Here is a 17,715-nt window from a genome sequence, read left to right as displayed (position 1 = left end):
GACACAGCAAAGGAAATTAAATTAGATCCTGCAATATAGAACCCCTGGCTTGAAATATTACAGAACGCCTACAATATCTAGAAAATAACATTAGTTCCTTCCCTATGTTTACTGTAAATGCAAAAATTATGCTAGCAGTGTATACATATATGTTGCTAATTTAAGAATTGAAGTTCCAGACCTTGTGTTTATATTCTTCCTATTATAGGTACTATGTGGTTAGTAACAAGTTAGCTCACTTGGCATATCAACTTTATCATCCAACCAGGGAAGGAAGATTACACTTAAAATAAATTTTATAGCAGCAGCAGTAATTAAACTATAATTACAGTAAAGTGTCATTTTTTATATACTTTCACTTATGCATTTCTTTATTTCATGCCTGAAGGGGAGAATATCGATTTTCACATGTGATAGTTAGGGCATCAAAGAGCAGACATGTTTCTTTGCTTTCCTGTTTAAGCATACAAAACATTCTATTGATCACGTTCAGCTTGTGTTAACATAACCCCGTTTTGCATGTCTTAAAAAAAAAAAAAAAAAAAAAAAAAAAAGCCGGAAGTGGAGATTACAGCTGCTTTGTACTTTTCCACCGATTGAAGAGTCTCATCCAAAATTATTCAGCATTCTGCTGTGGTGTTAAATTGGGCTATTTTGTACCAGCAAGCAGTTGTGTTTTTTTTTTTTTTTAATGTCAGACAAGCATCAGCCGAAGGCTCAGTAAGACCACCAAATTCATTTTCACTGCAATGGAGAATCAGTCTCTAGGGTCAGGGAAAGTGTGTTAATCTACTTTATCTGCTAGCTTAGAGAAAATTGCATATTTAAGCCTCTTGTTATGAAGCCGCTACATCAGTCTCTAATTAATGTGTTCGACACGCTGTGTGAGGCTGTTGTACCTTCACAAACACTGTGTGAATCGCTACTGTATTCCTCTCAGTAGCATCAGCTTCAGCATCAGCAGCAGCTCCATCAGCAGCACACGGAGGCAGCAGTACATTGGTTAACACTGTACATAACCTCCTTGCAAATTGCACAGCTTCGGCAGCAACACATCCATTAGTCTGGAAAAGACAGCGTTCCCAAGTGGCTCCAGTGCATTTTCCCCCCAATTCTCCTGTCACCAGCCAATCCTCTGCATGCTTTCTCCTGCATGTAGGGAGTGCTCAGCACTAATCAGGTCAATGATCATCCCAAGTCTCAGGGGAGCTGACAGGAGCCCATCGCCCTAGTTAGAAGCTCGCCCTGTCCAGGGCACAGTGGCTGGAGATTTTCTACCGAGATCAGTGTGGTACAATACTACTCTACAAGAGAAGCTCTCAGGATTTTTCGAAAAAGGCAAAGGAAATCGCAGAGGTACTACAAGCAGTTTCTCAACCTGCTGGGTGTTGGTTTGCCTGTTCAGCTGTTTGGTGCTTGAGCTGTAGGGAAGGAAAAGCATCTCAATTAAGGTAAGTGATCCTTTATCTGGGTGAATGAATTCCTTCCAAGTCTGTGTACTGAAACTTCTGAGCGAACTGCCATTCTGCACTGCAGCAAATCAGCCTTTCTATCTCCGTCAATAAAAAAAAAAAAAAAAAAAGGAGCTTTTATTTCTCCCTTTACTATGATAGTAGGCTGTCAATTTCGAGAGCGAACTGTTTTTTGTTTGACCTTTTCATGTGGCTGGTGTGCCAGCTGAAAGGCTGCGAGCTCTGAAGGAGAGTACGGAGATTGAGCTCTATTATTTAAAGGAAAATGCTAAGCCTGCTTTTCGTAGATGTAGAAGTGAAGGGAAAAAAAAATGTTTTCATGAGCAATTTGTGCTGCATGCCTTTTGTCACTTTTGGAATAAAACTTTGCTTTGCAGTTTAAAGGTGTCAGGTCTTAAAAGGAGATGCAATTGGAGTTTAAATGGCTAGTATTGTAAATCATAATAGGTAGGGCTATATTGCTCTTCTGACTAAATAACATAGCATGCTTGACCCTGTAATGTATACCTCTCTGGCATTAAAAACTGGAATGAAGAAGAAAAAAAAAAAGAAATTTGATTCTTGCCTAGTGGATATCCAGGATAGAAAACAACCTATTAATGTCAACATTCTACTCTGTTTCCATCTCTCTCTTAGAACATTCTTATTTATAGAATAGTTTGCTGTCTTAATAGGTCTATAGTACCTAAGGGACAGGAGAGAAGTAGTAGAATGTCTGCTTATTGTAGATAAGACATTTAAAATGCTGGGATGAGTTAGGAAGACAACAGCCTGCAAGCTTTTCTATACATATGAGTGCTTTCATCAGTGTTACAGTGAATTACTAGGAAGAATGGATCAATCGTTTCTGGGTTATTTTCAAAGCATATATATATATATATATATATATATATATATATATATATATATATATATATATATATATATATGTGCAGTAGATTTGATGATCTAAAAAAGACAAATGAAGTGTTAAATCAGAAAGCCATGTCACCTTAGTGACTAGGTATTTTAACCTGTCACTCTAAATTTCAACTTAGCGGATCAAATTCAAGGACTCTTTTGCCAGAGCTAAGGTCACCTCTTGAAGTTAACAAGTGACCATTGTCCACTTGTGCTGGAGTGTTCATATTATCTCAGGCAAGGTGACAAGTATCTAAGATGAGGAGTTTGATTGCACACTTGTTTGCAAGAATGGCTATTTTCATGCAAAGTCATATATTGAAGAATGAATACATATTCTGTGAATTTCCATTTGCATACTGCTTGATATTCGCTGTCATAGGCTGAACAATTGTACCTTCTCATAAAATATATTATTTGAGACTGGCAGGATAGCAGATTGTTTGAACGCTGGCAATTTACTGGCATTGCCTCTTGCACGTTAAGTTTAACTGGTGTCATATTGTCAGGGAATGTATAATGTACAGTTATTTGAAAGCGTTACATTTTCTTAAATATTACAGAACTTCTTGTTATTAGCAATATTATTTGCAGCAAAACTTCATAATTTAAGGTTAGAGAATGTACATTCAGTGCTCTAAGCCCAGCTGTACATCTGAACCTAAGTGCTAGGTATGATAGGTGAATGCATTCAATCATAGCATAGTGCATCTCCTTACTTCTAGCACTCAGTGCTGAAGTTTTGATGTACTCTGCCACGCATATGTAGCCCATGTAATAGCAGCAAATTATATGCTGCTTTCTTCTATAGAGATATGATTTTTGATGGCTTTGGTAGAATGCAGACTTGATGGGTTTGGTAGAGTGCAGAAATAACAGCTGATAAGTTCTTTTGTACCCTCATTTACTGTGTCAGTTTATATATGATAGATTGCAAATTCATCTGAAAGAACAGATTTGCATCAATACAAGGTATTTTTAGAAGTGTTGCATGATGAAGTTATTTGCATGATGAACCACCATGGATTACATTCATTAAAAAAAAAATCATGTTATTATGCTTGTATGTGCATAAAATTGTTGGAATGTAAGTGAAAAGTATTTTCTTGAAAGGTAAATTTAAAGTATAGTGAGATGATGTTACAACGTGTTTCTTTTTTTAAATTAACATTGTGTGACATTTACAGAGAACACTTATAACATATTGGTGATATCTTATGGTAAACATGACCAGTGTACAAAAAAGTACAATGTGGGCCTCTGAAAAAATACAAGAAGTATTAGGCAGGAGACTTTTAGTCTAGCATTTTCTCTGATAACAATATCTTTATAAGTTCAATAATGGAATGGAGTAGAATGAATGCTAAATCCAGAAGTTAACATCTTTATCTTGTACAGCTCCTATCAGTGGCGGCTGGTGCTGTATATTTTTTGGGGGGGGGCAGCAAACAAGACGCTACCCCCGTCTGGTCAGCCGGCCCCACACTTATACCGACATCCCCCCAGTCGGTCGGCCCCACACTTACCCCATCTAGGTCGTGGGCAGCTTCGGCTCCTTCCTGCGTCGTCTTCTCCTCCTCTGTATCTCGGGCTTCATGGCCGCTTTCTCCAATGCAGCTTCCATCCTCCTTCCCTTGGTGTGGCAGCCAATATGATCACTTCTCCTCTCGGCCAATCGGGTCTCAGGACCCGCATCATGATTGGGCCTATTGTCACACAACGGGAGGGCGCAGTGCTCTGCGGCCGGAGCCCACCCTTTTTTCTTTAAGCCAATTAGAGCCTCTGGCTCTAATAGTGTGCTTCTAAAAAAAAAGGGGGGTGGGTGCATGGATTAGGGGGTCGGCGCCCCTGTGCCCCTAATGGATGGGCTGCCACTGGTTTCTATTCTGAAGTAAACCTCTGGCCAGTCTATGGACATTCAAGTGTTTATATATTTTTTAAAAGGCACACACTAACTTCTGTCACTGCACATATTGTAAAGCCATTCATCCTCAAAGTTAGAAACATTTAAGTCATTTAAGTCCACTCCTTAGATTCCCCTTAAAAAGGGTACTCTGTGTTAAAATTTCAAATAGGAAGTATAGAAGGCAGCTTAGTCACTGCTGGGAGGAGGTAACAGGTTGGGCTAAGTTGCGTGGTCACTGCTGTGAGGGGGTAACAGGGTGCTGAGTCACTGCTGAAAGAGGAGATTACTATTTTGCTAGGGTACACTGAGCTATCTGAGATTTAAAGTGGTTGCTGAAGGTTTTTTACCTTCATGCAATCTATGCATGAAAGTAAAAAACCTTCAGTGTGCAGCTCCCCCCTCAGCCCCTACTAATACTTACCTAAGCCCAATCAAGCGATGTGCACGAGACCCAAGGCTCTCTCAGGTCTCTCCCTCCTGATTGGCTGATGTTAATCACAGCTGGCTTGGGAGCGATCATGCATGAGTGCCCCCACAGCAAGCAGCTTGCTGTGGGGGCACTCAGCAAGAGGGAGGGGCCCAGAGAACCCGGCAGGGGACCCCATAAGGGGAGGATCAGGGTTGCTCTGTGCAAAACCACTGCATAGAGCAGGTAAGTATAACATGTTTGTTATAAAAAAAATTCCCTTACTTTTACTACTATTGCTTTAATTGCTTCTGCTCTGAGATTTGAGGATGGATTACTCCACATTACCTACAGCTACAGAAGTAGCTGTGTTGTTAGGCTTTGAGTTTGACATAATTTTGAGATGCTTCTGAGATCATTTAGAATTCACTGACAGGTACATTTGACTACCAATTGTCGACTGCCTAAGCTGCAATTGACCTGCTTCCAGCAGGCTTTGCATTCCCGTAGACTTGTATAGGAATGCAAATACTACTTGAAGGAAACAAAAGCCCTGCAATTTTATTTACTACTTGTTAAAGATATGTAAGTATTTGAATGTCAGTTACCTGACTAGAATTACAATTTAAAGTGGAACTAAACCTTCCTATTCTTTTGAGCCATGGAAGCTGCCATCTTAGCCTCAGTTTGATCTGAAACTGCCATTGTGCTGCACATGTGATCAGTTTTGATTCTAAATATTTGATGGTTTGACAGTTTAGTTGAGAGTACAAGCAAATGTGACAGTTAGCATTCCCGACATGGTGGAAATGTAACTGTTTTTTGAAGCCATTGAATCAATAGGTTTAATTCTGGTTTAAGTCAAGGTTAGAACTTTGTATCACTATTGGTGCCTCAGGTAGTCTTTGGAACATACCAGCCATTACAGTAATTTGAAAAAGAAACTATTGTGTTTTTTTAGAGAGATAGTTTGACTTATTACTATCAGTTTTGACGTTTCTATTTTTACTTGCTTGCTGTCTTATAATTAGATTATTGCATTTTTTTTTTCCGTCTGTGGTCATCTGTTTAACGAGGAATATTATTAGCATGTCTTGCTGAATAACTGTTAAAGTAAGCTCAGTTAGACTTATAGAGAATCTAATGTTTTTAATCAGTTAAGATTTGACCCATTTTTACTGTCACAGACACAGAGCAAGCCAGCAGGAAGGATAATCTGAAAACTGTATGTAATGAACTAATATGACTTCCCTCATAAAGGTACTGCATTTACTATATACTTTATGGTATACAATGAAACATGGTTTTTCATATCACATATCTATCTATCTATCTATCTATCTATCTATCTATCTATCTATCTATCTATCTATCTATCTATCTATCTATCTATCTATCTATCTATCTATATATATATATATATATATATATATATATATATCTATATATATAGATATATATATATCTATATATATAGATATATATATATATATATATAGATAGATATATCTATATATATATAGATAGATAGATATAGATATATATAGATATATATCTATATATATATAGATAGATAGATATATATGCTCTATATACTATATATATGTGTATATATACAATATCTCACAAAAGTGAGTACATTCCTCACATTTTTTTTTAAATATTTTATTCTATCTTTTTATGTGACAACACTGAAGAAATTACACTTTTCTACAGTGTAAAGTAGTGAGTGTACAAATTGTATAACAGTGTAAATTTGTTGTCCCCTCAAAATAACTCAACACACAGCCATTAATGTCTATGCCACTGGCAACAAAAGTGAGTACAACTCTAAGTAAAAATGTCCAAATTGGCCCAATTAGCCATTTTCCCTCCCGGGTGTCATGTGACTCATTAGCGTTACATGGTCTGAGGTGTGAATGGGGAGCAAGTGTGTTAAATGTGGTGTTATAGCTATCCCTCTCTCATATTGGTCACTGGAAGTTCAACATGGCACCTCATGACAAAAAACTCTCTGAGGATCTCAAAAAAAAGAATTGTTGCACTACATAAAGATGGTCTAGGCTATAAGAACATTGCCAAGACCCTGAAACTGAGCTGCAGCACGGTGGTGAGACCATACATCAGTTTAACAGCACAGGTTCCACTCAGAACAGTTTGCTGTGTAATGGCCGTGTGTTGAGTTATTTTGAGGGGACAGCAAATTTACACTGTTATACAAGCTGTACACTCACTACTTTACATTGTAGCAAAGTGTCATTTCTTCAATAAACTATTTACAAAAATATGAGGGGTGTACTCACTTTTGTGAGATACTATGTGTGTATATATATATATATATATATATATATATATATATATATATATATATACTGGCATTTCAGCCTGAATTCAGGGGCTGGTTCCTGCACAGATGTCTATTGAAATTGCCCCCCCGAGTCGCCAAAAGTAGTACTTTTGGGAATTGGTGCGGCACCCCAAAGTTGGCATCACACCGATTTGGACAGTGCCATTGCCAGCAACAGACTCTTATTTCGCATGCTGTCAAATCACATGCCATTAAGTAATATTGAGTGTCAATAAAATGCACCAGCGTTTATAGCCACATGGGTTACTCACCTTAATAAAATCAGCATTGTGTTATGAAATGTGTCAAGGCAGATGCTGACTGCCTAAGAACATGACGGTTTCACAAACGTCCAAATGTCCATCATATTCTTGGAAAATCAATATCTGCCCTGCCACATTTCAAAGCACAGTGGGTATCAGATTGGGGTATGCTACTGATAATCATCAAATCTAAGGAAACCATTTGGATATATAGTGAAGCATCCTCAGCATTACACAAGACCAGCTGAATGAGACTAACTACTATTGGAAATGGAAATCTTCACAAACCAGCCCTTCCTTGTTATATCCAAAATCAAAGTTTTCACAGCTGCTATCTATGGACCCAAGGATTGCTAGAGAGCTGTAATATATACCAGGGAGTAATACTGAGCTTACAACAGCCTATATATACGTATAGAATAGCAAAAGGAATGTGCTTGTGCTAACATCTTTTCCTATGCATAAAATTAAAGCTCAACTCGCTAGGGAATGTGGAATAAGATGTAGTTCTTAGCCTGCTCTTTGCTCTGGCAGAGTCTGGTGCTGTCCTCCTTTCCTGCCTGTGAGTAGGTCCTCATGTATGATTCAGGGCTATTGGCCCTGCACTGTACATGATGCTGTCATTATGTCACAGTGGCCAGGAGCATCTTATAAAAGAGGGTTCAGGGGGCTGGCATAAATGGAGGAAGCCTGCTCGAGCGAAGTATACCTTTTTCTCTTAAGTTGATGAGCTTTTAACTCTTGCAGTGTAGTGGGGGGGGCAACTAAAAAGTATATATTTTTTGTAATTTTTGGAACTGAGCTTTAACTATTTTATGTTTGCTTAATTTAAAATAAGAAACTATGGAATATTACTTGGAAAAGCAGATAACTGACTTTATAGTAAATAGCCCTTCCATGTCTACTACAATTACATTATTTGTGCATGATTATGAGGAAATTGAATTCTGTCAAAGTAAACAACATCCTGTATCCTATGAGGTTAATATACTAGAGCAGACAGAGATTTTCAAGTTATCAAAGTAATGGTCACTCAGCTTAGTGAATAAAAAGATGAAGCTGTGTTCAACCTAGGAATATTGCTAGAACATGACATAACAATTGAAGTAATTATAGTTGTACCTAATACACTAAGATGGCATCTATATAGAGCAGTACTAAAAAGCACCACACAAATATAAAGCAAAGAGGTGTGATTTACAAATGTATAATGTATTCTATTTTCTTCAGGAAATCAAAGTGCATGGAATGCATACAAACTGAATTATGAAAGAAAAAAAACAGAGGTGAATGCTGTCACCTGACCTGTCAAATGCTACAATGTGGAGTAAGGCGAAGAGTGGAGCTCTCTGCTATAAAAAGACCATTAAGTTTAGGGAATATTCACTTTTCGAATAAACATTTTTTACTATTTAATCAAAAGGATTTCCTTTAATAAAGCCGATAGCATGCTCAGAACAGGATCCAAAATTTGCAAAGATAAGTCTCTCACCTGTTTCCATGTATTGCTCCTCACACTGGCTTGATGGCAAGGCATTGCTCAGTCAGCCAGTGGCATTCTGCAGCATCCAGCCAGGGTGGGAGTGAGACATGGGAACTGGTAAATTATGTCTGCAATTTCTAGTGATCCTGTTGCTGCCAAGTTGCTGCCATTGAGAGGTTTGCATGCTTACCATGGGCCAAAGTTAAACCCCATAGTCTATGATTAGTCCTGTACAGAATCTCAAAGCAGTGGAATAACTAATCTTGCACCTGGCTCCAACGCCATGCAGGGATACAAAATCCTATGTAGACAAACTGTGCCAGACTACATTGTGGATATTACATTGCACATACTTAGTGAGAAATGGCAAAATCATGCAATATTGAAAGCTTATCATAATAGGCATAATTTACAGGTTACGTGCAGTATTGAAAGCTAGCTGGATTTCTCTGTTCATCTTCTGGATGATAAATCTATCAGTGTACATAATTCTGTTATGAGCTCTTTCATTATTATGGAAGAGCTTAATGTATTGAAATATTGATGTGTCTGTGCTTTCCCTTATGGAAGGTAAGGGATGCAATGGTGACAGCAGTAGATCCCCAAGCAAAGCCTAATAAGATCAAATTGTCTTACAGGTGGAATTTCAAAAAGGACTCTGCCCACAATATTTTAACAAAACTAGTGTCACTAAAAAAACCACTATAAAAGTGTATGTAAAGCCAATTTTTGTTTTGTTTTAGATAAAGTAGGGAAGAGTTAGCATCCCTGTCAGGTTATTATTGCTGTCTGTGCCACCCACTGCGTAGATGTACCCTCTTTATTTATTCTGCTAATCTTCGTCTCAATAAGGTAAGCTATTCTGGTGACAACTGCCTAAGCATTGCCATACATATTATGGTCTGACTGCACAATCTTTGTACAATCAGACTAACCACAACAATGTATTATGAGGATCTACCTAATAACAATTATTTGTATCCAATCAGACAGGCCCTTTCAGAACATCATTGTTGAGCGATCTAAAGGATATTGTACAATCAGATCGTAGTGTGTGTGTGTGTGGGGAGCTTTAGAGTATATATTCCCTCCCTTTAGAGGGGACTTCTTGTATTTGCTGGGGAAGGACACAGCCAGTCCCACCCACCCCCCCCCCCCCCAAAAAAAAAAAAAATTTGTATTCCATCCCAAACTAAAAAGAAAAAAATAAAGTGGTGGCATTCTTATATAAGTGCAATATACTTGTATGTAAATATAATATTCAGTGTATGGATTTCTTTTTTTTACATACATTTACTCACCTTTCCTGACATTTGTATGCAGAATAAATTGTCCAGCAAACGTGACATGGGTTTGTAATACATAACTCTTTCTTAACCTTAGACCATAAAACCTAAAAATGTAGCACTAATAAAGTCATTAGTCAATTTAAAGCCGCCTAACTCAAATCATAGGTATTTAAAGTTTTAGATGGAGTGAGGATGAGTTAAAACGTTCAGAAGGTTTTTTTTTTTTTGTTTGTTTTTTTACTGGCTGTGACTCCATTGTAGAGATTTTCCAGTACTTCTTGTTTCTGTCAGCATCAGTGGTTCACAATGCACTGAAAGCAGGAAAGACATTGTCAGAAGTTCTATACCTTCCTCATTTTAATAACAATGTGGTTGTGTATTTGTCTGTATCCTCACTGGACAGATTTCCCTTTTCTTTCTGTCCTAAGAAAAATTGAGGAGGGAAGTTCCATAATAAGGACACATATGGCAATAAAAACCTGACACAGATTCTAACCATTCTTTACTCTATACAAAACAAAATACAAAGTTTTGCTCAGAGTTAGGATTTAACGTGTTACATGACCAAGGAGGGAACACCACAAGATGCTTTACTAATAACTTTGTTAGCCTAAAAAACATATTGTATACTGCTTACTGTTTTATTTTTAATCTTACTTCTGGACTAAGCCAAGCCAGCTAGTGGAGATTAGTCCATATGTTAGAGAACTTAGACTCAAGAAAGAAAATGATAGTTTTAGTTGTATGATAATGGTACCAGAAGAAGTCGTCTTATGATATCTACTCTTAAGCTGAATAATTTTTTTTTGTATAATCTTTATTTTTCACCTTTTTTCAAATTTTTACACAACAGTTACATAAATGTGATACTTTCAATATATCATTTTACAAACAATACATACATTATCCACTTTATATCTCAAAAAAAATTCTGTTATTAATTATATTATACCACATTAACACACCATTCAACCATATTTACATTCTCTCAGACAAATGACAAAAAGAACCCCCCCCAACTACTCCCCTTTTTCCCTCTTTCTCTCCTTCCTCCCTCCTCTTCTCCCTCCCTACATAAGGCTCTGTCATATTATTATTATTATTTCAGGTACTTCTATAGCGCCGTCAATTTACGCAGCGCTTTACATATACATTGTACATTCACATCAGTCCCTACCCTCAAGGAGCTTACAATCTAAGGTATATTACCCTACATATAATTTGATACATTTGCCAAAGTTCTAAACTCCTCCCATTTTTACCACATTTCCTGAATTTGATCCCTCTGTCCCACTTCTGTCCCTATCATCAACTCCAATGACTGCATCTCACATACCCACTCCCCTATTGAGGGAACCGTTGTCTTCCTCCAGTTTTGAGCTATTACCATTCGAGCCGCTGTCAGCATATGTCTTAGGATATCTCCTTTAATAGCTTTCATAGATCCGGAGAGCATTGATAACACTGATACTAATATATCGGGTTGTATTTTGTGTCCTGTAATAAATTGGTATATGTCAAAAATTTTTGACCAACATCTCTGAACCCTCGAACAGTAGTACCAAATGTGAGATATTGTACCTATTTCATTTTGACATCTCCAACATACCTCTGTATTTTCATTGCTGATCCTCTGCATATCTACTGGACATCTATACCATCGTGCAAGCATTTTATAATTTCTTTCCTGATGTCTACTGGATAGAGATAACTTGTGTATTATTCAAATGTTTTTCCCATTTTTTTCTGGGTATAGTTATCTCTAGTTCTTCTTCCCATTTATTTAAGTATATCAATTCTTTTTTCTTAGTATTTGCATTCAAGTATTTGTATAATATAGATAATACATGAGCTGGTTCATGGTCTTGTAATAATAATTTTTCAAATTCTGTTAATGGTCTATCTAATAAAGATTCTTTTGTCACCGAGTGTAAGTTTGAAATTGTTGATACTGCATCCATGTAGTCTTATTATCTAAACCCTTCCATTGAAGGAAGCCCATTCTCCACCAGAATCTGCGCCACTCTCGCTTCCTCATCTCTATGCCAACTTAAAAAGGTTAAGCTGAATATTTTAACCTCTTGCCTACTGGGTACTTTCACCCCCTTCCTGCCCAAGCCAATTTTCAGCATTCAGTGCTGTCGCATTTTGAATGACAATTGCGCGGTTATGCAACACTGTACCCAAACAACATTGTTATATATTTTTTTGCGACAGATAGAGCTTTCTTTTGCTGGTATTAAATCACCACTGAGTTTTTCATTTTTGATAAACAAATGAAAAAAGAACAAAAATTCGGAAACAATAAAGAAATGTTCTTAGATTCTATTATAACATTTTGTAATTTAAGTAAGTAATTAAGTAATTTTTCTCCTTGACTGATGTGCACTGATTAGGCTGCAATGATGGGCACTGATCGGCTGCACTAATGGGCACTTATGGGCACTGATGAGGCAGCACTGATGGGCACTGATGAGGAGGCACTGATGATGCTGGACTGATAGGTGACACTTATGGGCATTGGTAGGTGGAACTGATGGGTACTGATAGGTGACACTAATGGTCACTGATAAGTGGCACTGATGGGCACTGATAGGCAGCACTGATAGGCGGCGCTGATGGGCACTGATAGGGCTCTGACAGGCACTGATAGATGGCACTGATGGTCACTTATAGGCAGCAATGATGGGCACTGATAGGCAGCAATGATAGGCATAACTGATAGGCACTGACGGGCAGCAATGATGGGTGCTGATAGGCAACACTGATTGGCACTGGTTGGCAGCACTTGTGGTCACTGTTGGGGCTGCACCGATGATCAGTACCCTGATTATCAGTGTAGATGTCCCCTGTGTGAATTTGCCGGTTATCAGCTTTCCTCTCCTCATGCACTGTCAGCATGAGGAGAGGAATGCTGATAACCAGCAAGTCCTGTTTACACTGTGATCAGCTGTGATTGGACACAGTTGATCATGTGGTAAAGAACTGCCATATGAAGCTCTCCCAAATATGTGTGACCGCACTGTAGCCGTCATTTGTCTGGCATGGTCGTGAAGAGGTTAAAGCTGAATTTCAGGAATTCAGTTCCTGTTCAAAAAGTAAAGGCACATTGTGAGTCAAGTCCAGCGAGGTGCATGACACCTCTGGGCTTATCTCTATATAAGCCAGGCTGTGAGTGCAGAGAAGCACACGGAGCAGCTATAATCGCCCCTCCACTCTACTTCCTATTTACAGAAGCCTTTGTATTTTGGTAATGAGCTCATATAATACAAAGGCTTTTGTGATTGGGCAGGAGGAGAGGAGGGGTGGTCATAGCAGCTGAAGCAACTCTACTGTTGAAGGAGCTGAGACCAGAGTGTAAAGCGTCAGGCTCCTGGAACTACAACAATTGATTCTGGGAGTTCCATAAGCCTTTCAGATGTAAATAATAGAGACATGTCAAAGTGGTGACATGCAAATTGATGGACTTAACTCATAGTGTGTGTTCACTTTTTACAAAAAAAACTGTATTGATGGAGTTCAGCTTTAAGATGGCTATTAAGGTTAATTTTTGCTCTGTACTATACTTTCAGCAATTTATAGTTTACCAATAACCTACCCTACCTACACTAAACACTATGTCTACTAGTTTATCTAACCATCAAAATGAGACCTTAACACTTTAAGGAGAATTTTGGGGTAGATAAAGAAAACAAATATACATACTCATGTTCATGCTGCTGTATCGGTGTGATTCTGCAGCTGTCCCCCACTGGCTCTAAGCCTGAGAACTGAGCGTTTACACAACAGCTGATTGCTCAGTTCTTGGGCTTCCCAGAGCAGAGAGTGATGACTGTTAGTCACCTCTCTTTGCTCTGCCCCCCTGCCCCCAGCTCACTGAAAGCCAAAGCCAGTTGTCTATCAGGCAGCTAGGTGGATTTCAAAAATATTGTCAGGATCCTTCCAGAGCCTGGAGGGGCTCTGTGACATCAGCAAATAGCACATTAGGGGGCAGGACAGAGTCCTGCTGTCTGTGTCTATAGGGAGCTAGCCCACACAAGTGGCTTGCTATGGGGGCACTTGGTGGGGGGGAGGGGCCAGGATTGTAAGCAGGGGACCTGGGAAGAGGAGAACTGGGGCTGCTCTGTGCAAAACTATTGCACAGAGCAGGTAAGTATGACATGTTATTTTTAAAGAAACAAAAATACATTAAGAATCACTTTAATAAACTATTTAAAGACCGCCCAGCGCATATAAACTGCAGCAGGACAGTTCTATTGCATGAAACGACGTACCTGCACGTAATTTTGTGCAATAGATACCGGGACCCACCGATCATTCCCCAGAGAGGCAGAACAGTTATCTGCATATGTAAACAAGGCAGATCGCAGATCGCAGTTCTGACAGGGAAGTACACAGTGATCTCTTTGTTCTGTCAGTCCATCCCCCCACACAGTTAGAAAGCATCCCCTAGGGACACACTTAACCCTTTGGTCACCCCTGGTGTTAACCCCTTCCCTGTCAGTGTCATTAGTACAGTAACAGTGCATATTTTTAGGACTGATCACTGTATTAGTTTCACTGGTTCCCCAAAAAGTGTCAAAAATGACAGTTAGGTGTCCATTTGTCCGCTGCAATGTCAAGTCTCGCTAAAAATCACTGATCGCCGCCAAAAAAATAAATAAATTAAAATGCCATAAAAATATCCTATAGTTTGTAGATGCAATAACTTTTGCTCAAACCAATCAATATACGCTTATCAGGATTTTTGTTACCAAAACTATGTAGCAGAATACATATTGGCATAAACTGATGAAGAAATTAGTTTTTTTTACATTTTCTATTGGATATGTTTTATAGCACAAAGTAAAAAAAAAATAATTTTTTTGTTTATAACGCAAAAAAATAAAAACTGTAGAGGTGATAAAATGCCACCAAAAGAAAGCTCTATTTGTGGGGAAAAAAGGACATCAATTTTATATGGGTACAGTGTTGCACGACCACGAGAATGTCAGTTAAAGTAACGCAGTGCTGTATTACAAAAAGTGGCCTGGTCGTAAAGGGGGTAAAACCTTCTGGGGCTGAAGTGGTTAAATCCCCCCCAATACTAAATCCCCTTAGCTTTCACCCTAAGACTAGCCTAACCGAACCCCCAATCTAAGCCTCAACAGTAAAATAACCCTTTTTGGCTATACTTACCTTATCCTATACTTGAAGCAGCAAAAGTTAAAGGTTAGATGCTGAAACCTAACAGTGTCATACCTCCCAAACTACTTAGCAAAAAGAAAGACTCTGTTTTTTGGCAAACTGATGTCAGAATTAAGTAATTTACATTTTAAAATAAGACCATCTGGAAAAAAAAAGGATCTCATTTCACAATACATATCCCTTTTTGGAAACACATATGTGTGTTTATTAATGAGCGTGTGATAACATTTCATTAATATGACATGTTCTTACTAAATGATTTTATTGCATAATAAACCCACTAGACACATATTTTTGCCATTACTGTCATTATATAGAAGGATGACTGTCTCCACAATAGCAACTCCTTCTAAGATTTGCAGAAAATTGTCTGAATCACCAGACATGAGATAGCTCCAATGAATGGACTTCTTATCAATGCCTTTTATGTATGCATAACTAATAATTTGATAATTCAACAAAGAAAATTTTGACATTTTCAAAGGTTGAAGATTTAGCTGTTTCCTCCCTGTATCTTTAGTACACTTTAATCCATTTTCAAATGTTAGACCTATCACTATAAACCACAGGCCTTTAAGGGTAATCTGGCTAAAGCATCATTTGTTTTTACATGTTATTAAAATATATTATCATTTATTTTATTTTAAAAAAGCATCTTTTTTTTGTGTTGCTGTTTCACCGCAGGTTGGGGAATAGTTAACTATGTATACTGCAATATGACTCATATATGTGTGTGTATTTTATTATATATCTTACATACTGAAAGCTTGAAAAAATATCTTAGCTGGTGTGCTGCAGCTAATCCATATGGTTGAATGTCAGATATTTTTATTACAGTCTATATGTTAAACGTATTTTGTAACTTGATAGCACGTTATTTTAATGTGAATCCCCCTTTTTTTTTTCTTTTGTCAAAATGAGGCAGCTATACTGAGATAATTATCACTATAGGAAACTTTACTGTATATGTCACATTGACCACTGCACTTTCCTGCTAACATAATGATCCAATACAGATAATATGATCATTGTAACCAAGGCTAAGCTACTAAGAGCATGGAAATGCTAAGTGATTGACTCCATAAATACTCCTTAAAGCTTTGATATGAAAGGAAAGCTGGAGGTACCCAGTAAAATAGTTCCAGGGTCATGGGGGTCATATAATAATTTTCCATTATGAATAAAGTGATCCATTATTATGTGTAAAAATCCAGTTCTGCTACCGGTTTGTCATCAACAAGCTAAAAAGCTGTTTTAATGCAATTAAAGCATTCTGTTTACAAGTGAATCAAAGGAAAGTAATCATTTTATTTAGCATTTTAACTCACTAACTTGAGTTCATTAATTTCAACAAGAATAGACAGCTTCCAACTGGTGAAACACATGGACATATGCTGTCTAAAGCTGGTCATACACTAATCAGTGAACAGCAAGGAGACCCTTAGATGATCGTCCCTTATGTTCTCATGCACACTGGGCTTAAAAAACACAGCTTTTACAGGTGTTTGGCATTTTTTTGTCAGTCTGTATCTTAGCCTACTTGTCAATGCACACATAGGTGTTTACAGGCTTATTAACCACTTGCCGACCGTCGTATACACATATACATCAGCAGAATGGCTCCTACAGGCAAATAGGCGTACTTGTACATCCCTTTAAATCTGCCGTCTTGCGGGCATGCGGGCGCCGCCGACAGCACGCACCCGCTGCCCGCTGCACAAGGTATTTCCCTGTTCTGCCCAGTGACTGTCATCGGGAGCAGTGATCGCTGTCATGTCAGTGGTAGCCCATCCCCCCCCCCCCACAGTTAGCATCACTCCCCAGGACACACTTAACCCCTTGATTGCCCCCTCGTGTTTAACCCCTTCCCTTCCAGTGTCATTTATACAGTAATCAGTGCATTTTTATAGCACTGATCACTGTAAAAGTGACAATGGAACCAAAATAGTGTTAAAAGTGTCCGATGTGTCCTCCATAATGTCACAGTCCTTATAAAAATCGCAGATCGCCACCATTACTAGAAAAAAAAAAATTATGATAAAAATGCCATAAATCTATTCCCTATTTATTAGATGCTATAACTTTTGTGCAAAACAATCAATTTTTTTTACCAAAAGTATGTAGAAGAATACATATCTGCCTAAACTGAGGAAAAAAATTATTTTTTTATATATTTTTTGGTGATATTTATTATAGCAAAAAGTAAAACATATTGCTTTTTTTTCAAAATTGTTGCTATTTTGTTGTTTATAGAGCAAAAAAAAACTGCAGAGATGATCAAATACCACCAAAAGAATGCTCTATTTGTGGGGAAAAAAAGGACATCAATTTTGTTTGGGTGCAATGTCGCATGACCGCGCAATTGTCAGCTTAAGCGATGCAGTGCCGAATTGCAAAAAATGTTCTGGTCAGGAAGGGGGTAAATCCTTCCGGGGCTGAAGTGGTTAAAAGAGAAGCATTTG

The 17,715-nt window shown here is 38.0% G+C and overlaps 1 protein-coding gene across 12 annotated transcripts in view; it reads left to right on the top strand.

Annotated features, from left to right (window-relative positions):
* Nucleotides 1-671: 671 nt before the first annotated feature.
* CDH12 (cadherin 12) overlaps nt 672-17,715 on the top strand; it is a 1,995,427-nt gene continuing 1,978,383 nt past the window's right edge. For all 12 annotated transcript variants that reach the window (XM_073630873.1, XM_073630871.1, XM_073630869.1 and 9 more), the window contains exon 1: nt 672-1,451. The gene's annotated coding sequence lies outside the window, so the exon portion shown is untranslated. The remainder of the gene's footprint in view (nt 1,452-17,715) is intronic.

The sequence above is a fragment of the Aquarana catesbeiana genome, linkage group LG05, assembly GCF_042186555.1.
Source record: "Aquarana catesbeiana isolate 2022-GZ linkage group LG05, ASM4218655v1, whole genome shotgun sequence".
Taxonomy (NCBI): Eukaryota; Metazoa; Chordata; class Amphibia; order Anura; family Ranidae; genus Aquarana; species Aquarana catesbeiana.
Note: the sequence above shows the minus strand (reverse complement) of the source record. Positions and strands in the feature narration are given on the sequence as shown.